Below are 14939 nucleotides of genomic sequence, written 5' to 3'. Positions count from 1 at the left end.
TCAATTTGTCAAAAAAGTTAAAATGACAAAGTGTATACATATTAATGCTCGTGACCGTACATTTTGCTATACCTTGTGGGATATATAATTAAATGGGATATTACATCCTTTTTCCAAAAAACATATGCACCTTACACTCTGACCCCCATGGTAGATTAGACAATTCTAAAATCATACCATAAACAACCAAATCCCCATTCATTATCCTTCCATACTCATCATCATCACCAGCCCATTAACGTCCCCACTGCTGGGGCAATGAATAGGGAGATCGGGCCTTAAACCACCACGCGGGCCCAGTGCGGATTGGTGTTTATTAACGACTGCTAATGCAGCCGGGACCAACGGCTTAACGTGCCTTCCGAAGCACGGAGGAGCTCGAGATGATTTTTTTTTTGTGGTCACCCATCCTATGACCGGCCTTTGCGAAAGTTGCTTAACTTCAACAATCGCAGACCGAGCGCGTTTACCGCTGCGCCACCGAGCTCCTGTCCTTCCATACTACTTCCATAGTATTCTCTCTTACTTTCTATCAATCTTACGTTCCGTTCTACTCACTTTTAAATACCGGCACCACCTACAAGAGTTGCCCACGTACCACGGACTGCGCGCAGCCCTGCTACATATTTCTATCTATTGGTGCTAATTCCTGTAAATACCATCTAATTTTATTTTAAGTTATATCTGTCATTTTCTTATCCGCCGAAAAGGAAAGGGACGGATAATCGACAAGCATAAAATTTATGGAACACACGTCAAATTTAAGCACAAATCTAAACCAACCGTCTAAAAATTTTACATCTGTCAATAACCCGACACAGTTAAGTAGACAGCACGTCAAACGGATTGCATACCAGGAACGTACCTTTTGATTCGCCCGGGTTATTCATTCATTCACTCATTCTTCCTAAAATTAAGAGCTGTGAATCATCCGTCCCTTTCCTTTTCGACGGATATGAAAATGACGGATATAACTTTAAATAAAATTAGGCGGTGTCTGCAGGAATCGGGGCCATTGTATCTATAAATGTAAACTTTAAAAACAATTATTGTAACCATACGCTATACAGCCCACCACCTCTCACGTCGGTCTAACAGAAAGCTTGGTGAGGCGTGAATACTTACTTCATCTTGCGAGCAGTCACATCTCTAGCGCGAGCAAACCAACGCGTCTCAATGTTTGGATCTTGTAATTTAATTTAATATCCTAAATAAATACAGTTCATTCAAATATTTGTATGGGGTTTTATTATAATAACCATCGCGCCCTATATCATCATTACCGTTTTATCATTGTACCATCAAAAGGAAATATACTCCTACAAGACCCGTTTTCAGGTACGTAATTAAAACGTATTCTCCTTTTACGTTTTTACCTCCACTTCATTTGCATAATGTAAACATCAACTCTACTTTCTGATGGAAACTGTGAGTTGTTTCAGTTCATTGCTTTTCTCTATTTAAAAACAAAACAACAACACGTCCGAGCTTTTTTTTTTCATGCCTCTATACAGGGTGTTAGTGACATCGTAACGAATACCGAGGGGGATGATTCAGACCATGACTATGAGTTAATATCAAGTGGAACTTTCCGTCCCAAAATTCATGATTTTTCAGTTCTATACTTTTTTGCTTTTTTTTAGCCGTTGGTCCCGGCTGCATTAGCAGTCGTTAATAACCATCAATCCGCACTGGGCCCGCGTGATGGTTTAAGGCCCGATCTCCCTATCCATCCATAGGGAAGGCCCGTGCCCCAGCAGTGGGGACGTTAATGGGCTGATGATGATGATGATACTTTTGTGATGGAAAATTCCACTTGATATTAACTCAAAATAATCAGCTGAACCATCCCGCTCAGTATTCGTCACGGTGTCACTAACACCCTGTATAAATTAATTTAAAAAAACTACTTTCGAGGCCATAGTTAGTAAGTATATACTTACTATATTAAGTAAGTACATGAAGAAAATGTGCAAAAAGCTTTTATTCATCTGCTTTATGTTATCACATTAGGTCGTACAACGGTACTCAGGTTCAAGTACGTATCTACATAGTACCTAAGTAAATTTCGCCGCTCGGCTCCAGGCATCTCGTAAATGATATATATCTTGGACAGAATAAAGAAGTTTTTTCGCAGGCTCGAATACTTGTTCCCTAAACAAGGGCGGATCCAGAGGGGGTTCATGGGGGTCATGACCCCCAAACCGATGCCCAGGTACCCGCTCGCTTAATTTTTGTTAGGTACTACAGTACCCAGGGTCAATAGTCCGTCGATACACCTTGGGCACTGCAGTGTAAGTTAATTTTCCATTAATTTGTCTTTGCCTGTTCTAGAAGTGGATGGCGGGTGACAGCTATCTGTTGGGTACCAGCAATAATGGATTATATAATTATACATTTCTCTAATATTTGTAGCTACTTAGTAACACATTAGAATATTAAATATATATTAAATAATTACCAAAGGTTGGGATCTGGTGACCTGTAGTACAAGGGAAATCCTTTTACAAGCACCAGCTCCCTTAAAATTACACTTGTATAACAATGTTAGCCTACTACAAAAATTTTTTGTTTTGTTTTGTGTTTTAAGTGGAGAAATAAACCTTTTTATTATTTTTTTATTATTAGTGTCTAGCGTATACGAAGCGGAATTCTGCGAAAAATCACGTCAAAAAATATAGTTTTTTTTTACCTTTAATGGGTTTACTCTTAGCCCCAGACTTGCCCGCAGGAATTGACGAGGCCTAAGATAGAGCGAACTCGCTCTTGTTTGAGAGAAGTGGCGGCTCTGAGTGGGTCGATAGCAATAGGTGCTGAAAGAGGGTAAACGTCGATATCGAGGTCCGAAACTGATTGGGCGCCTCTTTAACTAGAATAATAGGGTCGGTGTAAAAATACCGACAGACACTATCTAGACTTAACAATGAAGTAGCGAAAATGATAATTGAAAACCGCCGCCGAAGGGGTCGGTTTGTGGATTCATCAATGTGAAAACCATAGGCAGTAGTAGTTCGTTATTAGTTAGCTAGCGTGATGGAATGGAACTAATTTCGGCATGAGGTTTGAATCTGAAACTCATTATAAGTTCGTAATCGGGGATGTATGAGATTCATTTATCACTTGGAAAGTGCTGGTATTTGTAGTACTTACGTATCATTTTTTTTATAAAATACTATGTAAGCTAAATAGGGTGCTTGACTGGTGCAAAGATAAATTACAAAATGCTACTCTAGAAATAAAAGCCAGTCTAAGATGTTTAAAAATCAATCTCATTTTACTTTTCGACTTATTTTCGAATTTTATTTATGAATTAAGTAACTTTGAGTATGACGTTTGACCGCTTTTATTGATGACGTCCCAGGACAGTAATTCCATACAAACTCCGAAGAGAGCTTTCATTTTGAAGTTTCGTAAAAAGTATCTCATTTGACCAGGTGGTCATGTAGCCTTTTGCGCTGAACAAAGGATATATAAATTGCCTATATACGTCCCACTGCTGGGCACAGGCCTCCCCTCAATCAACCGGAGGGGGTATGAAGCATACTCCACCACGCTGCTCCACTGCGGGTTGGTGGAGGTATTTTTACGGCTAATAGCCGGGACCAACGGCTTAACGTGCCCTCCGAAGCACGGAATCATCTTACTTTTTCGGACAATCAGGTGATGAATCAGCCTGAAAAGTCCTTACCAAACAAAGGACAGTCTCACAAAGTGATTTCGACAATGTCCCCATCGGGAATCGCACCCGGACCTCCAGATCGTGAGCCTAACGCTGTAACCACTAGACCACGGAGGCTAAGCAAAGGATAAGTAACTAGAACTAAGGTTAAGTACTTATATATGAGGCATACTTCACCATTGCGACGCAGCTTATGGAATCTTAAAGGCATCTGATATATTAGCACATGCTAGTTAAGTCGAATTCCTACGGAATTTGTTCTGATAATTCCCCGAGTCATTGTTCTCCGATACTTACAATTTAGGGATTTTCAAGGCAAGAGTGAATAGAAGTGGATGAGTGAGTGGTATTTATTCGAGTTTTCGTGCTTCACGTTAGACCATCGCTGCTTACACCACAAGGGGTCGTGGTCAAATCCACTCCGCAAATGGCATTAACTACTTGGCCGGACAAATGGGGAGCGCTGAGGGCTCTCACCCGGTAAAACATTTATAAGACAACAGGCCTGAGGGTGCCCAGTTGGGCGCGAACCTCGACTCGTCTTAGAGTATAATATTTGAAAGAATTAATCGACCCTAGTGGGTCAATAGAATAAACGCTGTATGAAGGAAATCGTCGACCACGCCGGCGGGATCGGTATCGAGATTCGGAAGTGTCTGTTATCGCGAGCTAATTGACCGCCTCTATGGCTAGAGTTGTCGGGTCGTCGGGACAACCGCACTGTGGTAACATCTACTCCAACAAACAACCAAGAAATATGTTTTCGGGGTTTTCAACTCAACATAATTCTATTCTATCAAGTTAACACCCTGGCGCATGCAAATAAAGAATATAATAAACAATCGAAGTCCTTTGGCTTGGTGATCTTATTGTATGGTTATACAATTCAGCTTTAAACAATAACTAATAAACTTACCTAATTTATAGACAACGTACGAACAATAATATCCTTTACGAAATGATAGTTTTCCGTACGAATGTTCCTAACGTAATTAAACTGATTTATAACGACCACGTGAAAAACATTTCTTACATAATGAGACAAAATCTGATTTCATATTCTAAAGCCGTTGTATGCAGCTGGGACTGACTGCCGCCAGCTTTAAAATAAAGCCAAATTTGGGTTTGGATAGCTTGAAGGATATTTATGTGGAATAATAAAGTGCTCACGACTAGACTGTATTTTGAACAGTTAATAATGTTCACAGGTCTTGGTCATATTTTAGAACGGAAAAGGAATAGAGGTAATTTCCTGAATATTTACGATAAAGATTCGTAAGCCACTTGGAAAAACGCGTGATCTGCGTTGAGAGGTCGCAAATTCGAATCCCAATGATTTTCGAATCGATATTTGGATGAGTATCACATCGTAAGTGAACCCACATTCCCGATATATGGGAGGTGTGTGACCTAAACTGTATTTGGCTGGATTTCAAAAAATCTCTTAGTCTCTTAGATTTAATAAAGCTACTGACTATCAATTACTAGGTCTATGTTTTAAAAAAATTGACGTAGTAAAACTAATGGGAATAGCGAAGTCTTACTATTCAGTTAAGTCTAATCATCATCAATTTAAGAGCCACGCTCTTGTCGGTGTAGCATTTTCCATTCCAGACTATCAAAGTCCAATTCCTTGACTTCCCTATAAGACACGACGTTAACCTTTTCTTTAATCTGTTCCATGTAAGCTCTTCTTGGTCTTCCCCTTTCTTTCTTTCTTAGTAAGTCTATTGGGAAGAAAATTCCCAGTAGTTTAACTGGTAAGAGTACTGGGAATATGGGAGATTTCCCGCAAATGGGATTAACTACTTTGCCGGATAAATGGGGAGTGGTGAGGGCTCCACCCGGTACAAAATTTAAGACAACAGGCCTGAGGGTGCCCAGTTGGGCGCGAACCTTCGCTCAGGGCGTCGTCTGAGAATCTTTATACAAGTGTGCAAGCATGGATGCCATCTGCCTGTCGGAGTGTGCCGGTGCTATAGTTAGTAACACATTCATCCCGACATGATGGAGCTATAGGTTCGAATCTCGTCCGAATCAGAAATTTAGAACGTTTTCTCTTTATAAAATTAATCGTGCAAGATTATAAAATCACATGCTTTCGCTTATGACACCTCCTAACCTAACAAGCACATGGCAGTCCATGTGACTAGAGGTATAATGACTAAGTATTGTATAATTTACTTTTATTTATTAATACCTAAGAGTAACAATAACAGGGAAAATACATTCTGAATACCGAATAACGAGGTATTATTATATTATTATTATTTTTGTCGTGACTTATTGTAGAATTCCCGCAAATGGCATTAACTACTTGGCCGGAAATTATATTATAGAATACCTAATGAGCAGGTAAGCAATTATATATCGTAAGTTCACGAATATATTCCCATTTCAGCTATACTACGGTACATCCTTCGCAAGATGCTTACTATCGCAAGACTTATTATAAAGAATAATACTAAGTAAAGAACGGCAACTCTGCCCCGCACCAGTTCATATCGGGCGCCAACCTCACCCCCTCTGGGTCATGCTTTGGTCGTAAGCCGCTGAGGAACAAAGGAGAGCACGCGGACTATCTGTCTCACTCGCACTTACGCGTACATGGTAAGTATGAGATTTTTGTGACGTGTGTGTATGTGTGCGCGTGCGTGCGTACATGTTTGTGTGTGTGTGTGTGTGTGTGTGTGTGTGTGTGTAGGTTAAGAACTATCAAGTGGATCTACAGACAAGTTTTAGAGTAAGTAATTCTATAATTTTCTGGAAAATGGGCGCATTTTTAAAGATAGACATTTTTAAAGATAGAAATAATAGAATGCATTCGTTGGTACAATATTTTTCCGCTCGCATCGCATTTTCGCGCTTTTTCTAGCTAGCTGTTGTAATGGGCTCGCGTCCAACCAACTCGCCCGTAACAGAATACCGAAACACTTATCCGTCCCGTATCACCGAAGCATAAGATTTCCAAATGCGACGTCAAGTCTCAGGAAATGTTGAGGAAACACGGCGAGAGGGAGGAAATGGCAATCTGTCTGGAGGGATATCGCTGTAATATATACCTATGAGTACTTTACCACAGAGAAACAAGAGTGGGTGGTAGTGTTGCCCAATAATCGACTTTACTACTAAGCTATTCATCATCATCAACGGCCTATATACGTCCCACTGCTGGGCACAGGCCTCCCCTCAATCAACCGGGCGGGAGGGGGTATCTATTACTAATCGATTATTTTCTGAGCCCCTAAATAATCTTAATATCGATATGCCTATCGATAGTACCTATAATAGTATTTAATCAATATAACTGTAGAATTTTCAATATCGATACTATCGAAAGGCATATCGATTTTTAGAATATTTAGCGGTTACACGTGCATACATAAACTCACGCCTATTTGCCACCGGAGTAAAATTGTAATTGTAAAAATGTTTATTTTTCATAAGAAATACAGAAAATATTGGTACAATAAAAACCCCACAAAACCAATTCCTCGGTTTGTCTGTGGGAGTGGAGTTCGCTTAATGAGCAGAAACTATAGAATTCCATTTGCTTCGATCCTGATATACTTCTCTTGCTTCCTCCACATTCATCAATCGTTTCATACACACTCGCCGATTCAGAGTAAATCTTACTGAACCTTTTCCAACGAGATCTCCAATTTGGTCAATGTTCGTCTTATTTAAGTATATTATATTTTTATTTTGTTGATATTTAGAGATCTAGTAGTTAGAGCGTTGGGCTCACGATCAGCAGGTCCGGGTTCGATTCCCGACGGGGATATTGTCAAAATCACTTTGTGAAACTGTCCTTTGTTTGATAAGGACATTGCAGGCTTGAATAATCTGATTGTCCGAAAAAGTAAGATGATTCCGTGCTTCGGAAGGCACGTTAAGCCGTTGGTCCTGGGCTACTACCCCAAATACCTCTACCAGCCCGAAGTGGAGCAGCGTGGTGGAGTATGTTCCATACCCCCTCCGGTTGATTGAGGGGAGGCCTATGGCCTGCAGTGGGATATACACTATAGGCAGTTTATGTTTATTTAGAGGTAAATAATCGATTAATTTGTAATAGATTATCCGGCAACACTAGTGTGCGGTAGTTTTGCCAATCGATAGTCGGCCGATAGTAAAAGTAATGACAGTATCAAGTACTATCGAAACTCATCATCATCAATTTAAGAGCCACGCTCTTGTCGGTGTAGCATTTTCCATTCCAGTCTATCAAAGACCAATTCCTTGACTTCCCTATAAGACACTCATAGAAACTCATAGAAACAAAAATATCGATATCATATATTTTTGTCAAATTTCGTGAGAATTGGTATCTTTCAATTATTTATTCGTAGCTTTCAAGAATTCGCGTCGCGATGATACAGTATTTTCTGTCAATGTTAACAAAAAAAATCTATGTTTTATAATTTACCATATTTGTGCAATAAATTATTTGATTTGATTTAATTTAATCTGAATAAATATTATATTACTTGAAAAATCGCATTTGTTTTCATCAAAAATGCAAAATAAAAACATTTTTATTAGCTTAGTATTAAATATAACATGCGGTGTCTGTGTTTGCTCTGTTGATTGGCGCGAATACAAAATACGCAGGCGGGAACCATTTTCACCTGACTTTTAGCAATATATTTAAGCAAATATTGGTGTGATTGTTGGTGCTAATTCTTTTACACATCATTTAATTTTATTTTAAGCTATACCTGTCATTTTCTTATCCGCTGAAAAAGAAAGGGACGGGTAATCAACAGGCATACCTACAATTTATGGAACACACGTCAAATTTAGGCAGAAATTTAAAAATCCCTTCCAAAATTTTATATTGGCCAAAAACCCGACAGAATTAAGTTAACGCACACGTCAAATATTGCATATCAGCGGGTTGCCTATTTTATTCGCCCGGGTTATTCATTCATTTTAAAATTAGCATTAGTTAAACATCCGGAGCTTTCATTTTCGGCGGATAAAAATATGACGGGTACAACTTAAAATACAATTAGGAGGGGCCTGCAGGAGTCGGGGCCATTTTCAATACAATGCCCATAAATTTTATTATGGTGAAAAGAACCACAGATTCACAGACAGCTTACAGCCACACTTGGTATACGATAATCGTTGTGATATGGCCTTGGCGCCTCGGTCAGTTACGTGAACAGATTATTATTAACGTTATTAACACTAAGTTAAGTTTTCTGTTAGTGAAATAAAAAGTACGGGACGTATATAGGCTGTTTATGTTTATATTCAGAAAGAATACTCTACTAATTACTTGTAGAAAATGCAACTAAAATACCTTATAAGTTGATGAAACGAAAGACCAACTCTAAAAGGAACCTTTATATTTTTGAAACCTACATTAAACTTAAAACTGCAAAAGTCCTTCGTAAGTGTTGTAATAAATCCTCTAAGAACAAGGAAGTTTACAGGAGGAATTTACAGTTGAAGTTTCAGTTAGCGGCTACTTTTTGTAACAAGTTCTAAGTGAAATGCTATTTGTAACAGATAGCTTATTTTATTTTCAAAGAAAAGATTCGAACTGGTTTGTTGAAAACAAATCAAAACTTTTCCAGAAAACAATTTAATGTCTTGAATACACATGCAATGCTTCTAGATTTTTTTTTTATATAGGATGTCATAGAAACACAATATTATTATTATGACAACGAGACATGCGATACAACATATTTCTATCAGAGAGGTTAAAAAGGCCACAAGCTATTCATCTAGAAAGCAATATTGCTATTTAACATTTATTTTGTTTACATTGCGCCCTTACTTTTATATGCGCAATCTCTCCCTATCCATCCATAGGGAAGGCCCGTATCCCAGCAGTGGGGACGTTAATGGGCTGATGATGATGATGATGAGATGGTTTGCTTCAATGTGGCCTTTTTTACTCCCCTGAATATAATAATGGCCCTCAGTAATCATCGTAATTCCGATTACGAACTATACAAGGTGGTTTTTCGAACGTATGTAGTCAATATTGTAAACGCAAAAATATCACAAACCAGGCACAATGGAATCCTATTATTATTCTGATCAAAATAAAGAGAAGCAATATAGATATCGGCATAATTCTATACCATATCTGATCCAAATATCAAGCAACAATTATTTTTATATATGCGTCTGCCATTGCATTTAATTTTTGAATAGTCATGTACCCGAGCAATGAGAAAATAGGTACGAGTAGTTATCACATGAAATCTCTATAACACCATATATACATATATTTTTTGGTAAACTTAGCCCTCATTGTAGCTACAGCAGTAAAAAACGAAATGGATTTAATAGAAAAAGTGGTCGATTAAATCAAGTAAAGAATCTTGGCTACCCTAAAGAAATAATTTCATACATGCAGAGATATACATACTTACCTACTTGTTTATAAGCTTCTTACAAAGAATAATACGATTTGTCAAACAAATCCCCAAAGTTTCTGGTTACAACGTTTTCATAACAATGGAGGAATGTTTTGAGAAGACCTCTTAAGACACGATTGTTATAGGCTTTCACGAAACTTTTTGTTATAAATAAATCATGACATTGCTTCATAACCATAACACTACTTACATACATACATAAACTCACGCCTATTTCCCACCGGGGTAAGCAGAGACTATAGAATTCCATTTGCTTCGATCCTGACACACTTCTCTTGCTTCCTCCACATTCATCAATCGCTTCCCTGCCTGGTTGGTTGCCTGGAAGAAATTGCTGCATGAGCAATAAGGCCGCCTGTTGTGCTTTTCTGTATATGCTGTCCTTATCTCTGTATTTTGTGTCCATTGTGCTCAATAAAGTATTTTATCTATCTATCTTCATACATGCACGCCGGTTCAGAGTAGATCGTATTAAACCTTTTCTAAGGACATCTCCAATTTGGTCATCGTAAGTCCTCCTCTGCCAGCCCTACCATCAACTTTCGCTTTACACTACTTACACCTACGTTTATAATATTTTTATACATTTTAACATATCAATTCAGACAGTCAAGTTTTGATATTTACATGGGACGGTTTACATGGGACTTAAACATAGCTGGCGAGGATTGGGTGTATGGATGTAACTTAAACACCTCTGCCTACCCCTTCGGGGATAGGTTATGTTGTTACTTTAATTAGACATTACAATTTTGACATTGAAATTTTGAACCCATGACATACCTAATGAATTCTAAACTGGACAAAACAATCTAAAGATATTCTATAAAAACATAGCTAAGTACCTAGTTTACGTTTGGCAACTTAAGATCAAAAACCTATGTCGAAAACGATGAGCAAAAAGTATGTTTACATTTAATTAATTTACAAGTCAAATCTCGTCTAAAAGGACCTTAGAAATGTTGAATAAAATAACGTTCAAAAATAAACACAATCTCCTTACAACGTTCTGAATTGCCTTCATCCCTCTAAGCCACCGTTGAGGTGTATTTGGAACCAGCGCAATATTTAAGTATAGGCTACATAGGCTGCAGCCTAAGGTCCTCCAACATAAAGGGGCCCCACCACAAATGGGTACTATAATAATAATTAAGTACCTGTCTAAATTAGGTACATGGACATTCTGTTTCTATCAATGTGTGCTGAAATTTTATTACTAGCAACACTGTCGCCCTGGCTGGGGATTAGAAAGAAAGAAAGGAACGTTTATTATAAAGGGACGCCATAATAACAAATATAAAACAAATATATAAAACACGGAGTAACAAATAACTTACAATCAAAACACATAATAAAAACAACTAGTGAGTGAGTGTAGTGTAGTAATTAGTGGCGATTCAAAGATAATAGTTTTGAAAAAAAAAAGTAATACGTAATAGTAATATGTAATAGTATTTACGGCCATTTTTAAGTGAGCATGCAGGAAAATCTACATGATAATTACATATAAATACTGTGCCGCGTATTTTGATGCCGGTCTAGCATCTTGGGCCTAAATATTAACACCATCCAGCAGTCTCTTGGAAGGCCACAAACCCTAAATGCGGCGCTGTTTGACACAAGACTTTCGTCTTTCCCTCATTATTTATTTAGACCCTACTTAATGACCAAAGAATGAGCCGTCTTAAGAGACTTTTAACAGGTTTAGACTAAGCACTTTCCCAAAAAAAAAAATCATGCTTGATTCCCAGAATTTGGCAGACAACGGAATTTCGCTTGCTACGATCTTTATTACACATTACTTTCTTACGTAAGAACCTACTTCAATAGGGCTAATGTCCGAGCGTAGGTCGAGAGTACCTTTTAAGTATGTAAATGCAAGGTACCTACCTATACCACGTTAAATATTGCAAAATATAAGCAATTCTGGGCCACTAAATATTTTATTTTCCAAAGGCCGAAATTCCATCTCCGTCATTAATAATACATGGGTGGAAACTTTCATTTCGCAAAATAAACACCACTGCCGAGCCAGAAAGAAGCGGAGTTTCTAGAAAAATATAAATCCCAAACAGGGCTGCCATTTATACAGGTTGTTAGTGACATCGTAACGAAAATTTTGAGGAATGATTCATACCATGATTCTGAGTGGAATCTTCCGTCGCAAAATTATGGAACAAAAAATATTTAAAAAAAACACTAACATTTTTTTTGAATTTTCCGACAGGAAAATCTAAAATCAAAATCAAATCAAATATACTTTATTACACAGAACTAAATTTCAACAATCAGACATAACACATGAATACAGTACAACAAGTAGTAGTAGTACAGTACAAGTACGAGTAGTAGTATCTACTTGATATCAACTCAGAATCATGGTCTGAATCATCCCCCTCAGTATTCGTTACGATGTCACTTGTTCTTCTTTGCGAGTCGATGGCGATCGATATTAAATTTGTCAGGAAATACAATAAATACTTAGTAACAGCAGACCCTTAGGTCTTACTTTAGTCTCATATGGCCATAAACCGCTAAAGAGTAAAGAGGAGCGCATGTACTGTCTATCTCACTCTCACGTACGCGTTAGGCGGCACATGGTAAAAATGAGATTTATGAAGTGCAGAAAAACGTAATAATAAATCCGACATTTTATTACGGTTTTCTATGACGTCACAGAGTGCTTTTGCGCACTAACTATTTGTCTCACTCTCACTTACGCGTTAGGCGGCACACGGTAAAAATGAGATTTATGAATCTTAGTGCAGAAAAACGTAATAATAAATCCGACATTTTATCACGGTTTTTTATGATGTCACAGAGTGCTTTTCATACAAATTCCATTGTAATTTCGTGGTTTAACGTCTAGTAAAAAGTAACTGATTTGACATTAGCCTATTGCATGTACCTATTGGATTTATACATAGATACGTACTTACTTATGTTTTCACTCACCCACTCACATTCGAAAATGAGTAGTGGGCTTACTGGTTCCGGCCAAGTAATTAATGCCATAAAAAATGTGGAAAAAATCTACAATAAGTTACGTCAATGAAAGGCGCTTAATGGCAAGTCGACGCGGCAGCGCAGCGATGTCGCAGGCGCAATAGCGTCGTAGCAGCGTCGCAGCGGCGCGCGCGGCGTCGCAGCGGCGGCGTTGAGGTGGAGGTGACGTCTCATGTGAGCAACGCGCATACTCTTCTATATTAAAGCAACCTGTTTTGTGTGCTTATAAACGACAATCTTCAATACGGCCTCCGTGGTCCAGTGGTTGCGCGTTGGGCTCACGATCCGGAGGTCCCGGGTTCGAATCCCGGTGGGGACATATCACAAAAATCACATTGTGATCCCTAGTTTGGTTATGACATTACAGGCTGATCACCTGATTGTCCGAAGGTAAAACGATACGTGCTGCCGAAGGCACTTTAAGCCGTTGGTCCCGGTTACTACAATACTGATGTAAATACGTAGTCGTTACATGAGTCATGCCAGGGGCCTTTAGCGGCTCAATAGTAACCCTGACACCAGAGTTGATGAGGTTGGTACTCCACCTCACGACTCACACGATAGAAGGAGAAGGACAATCTTCAATTGTTTGTTTATGATGTATGTAATGTATGCGGGAAGCCAAAATATCTAGATACTACAACTACTACGTATGACGAGTCGTCCCCAGGAAATGAATCCTCCGGCCAATAATCCCATTCATCGTAAGATACATCCTTGAAGCCAATTGATCGAACAAAATTGTTGTATATAAAGATAAGGTTCAAAGTCCGATGACTAGTGATGCGCCGCATCCAAATTCTTTGTTTACATATCGATAAAATTATTACTATCGATAAATAAACCAATAATCAATTCTATCTAAGTGTTGGAATCAACCAAATAATGGTACTTATTTACCTTTATGAGAAACAATTGTAACTTTTACCGGTAATGTGCTCCATAAAATTGTAAAATCGACTTTATTTGGTGAAATAAGAAGCTTAGGATTTCAATACCAAGTGCTAAAATCAACAAACATCATTTTCACTTTTGCTGCAATGTGGCCTACATCACCCCGATAATTTTTATTTTTTGGTATGACTTAGGCCAGGCGCGCACTACGAGTTTTTCGCCGCGCGGCAGAAAAGAGCAGCGGCATAATGTCGCACTGTAATACTGCGCCGCTGCGGCGGCTCTGCCGTCTTCTTCTTCTTTTTAACCTTTTATCCCTGGTTGGGATGTAAGACTCGAATAACAGATTCCCACTCCTCGCAATCTTTTGCTAGCTCCTATAACATGCCGAGAGAATTCCCGTCGCCAAATCTCTTTGGGCCGCCCACTTTTGCTTTTTCCACGCGCACACTAGATCAGAGCTTGTCGGGACAGGTATTCCACAGGTCTTTTAAGGACATGATGAATCCACCGCCATTTCGTGTGCGGACACAGTATTTTACCCAGTCAATCTCCACAGTTCTGAGTTTGTAATAGTTTTAGGTCAGAAAATCTTTAATATTTGCTGTAAACTTATTAACAAACACTTGGAGTTTGTCGGTCAGGTCTTTCCACTACTTTCCAGACAAACTACTAACTAAACTAAATCATTGACTACTTAGCAGGACAAATTCATCTTCTGACGACTGTAAAATATGTATATATTTAGAATAGAAGTACGTAATATTTAAGTATTATGATCTTTAAATACTAGTTAAATTCTATAATCATAATAGGTACAACGATTATGTTTACTATTGGAAAATATCAATTATCCGACAATTATGTAATCGCCGATAGACAAAAATAGATAGTTGCTTACTGATGTAATGTAAGATAACCATAAATTTCTTAATAATTACTTAAGAGAACAATTACTT

Source organism: Pectinophora gossypiella, chromosome 13 (assembly GCF_024362695.1).
Source record: "Pectinophora gossypiella chromosome 13, ilPecGoss1.1, whole genome shotgun sequence".
Lineage (NCBI taxonomy): Eukaryota > Metazoa > Arthropoda > Insecta > Lepidoptera > Gelechiidae > Pectinophora > Pectinophora gossypiella.
Note: the sequence above shows the minus strand (reverse complement) of the source record.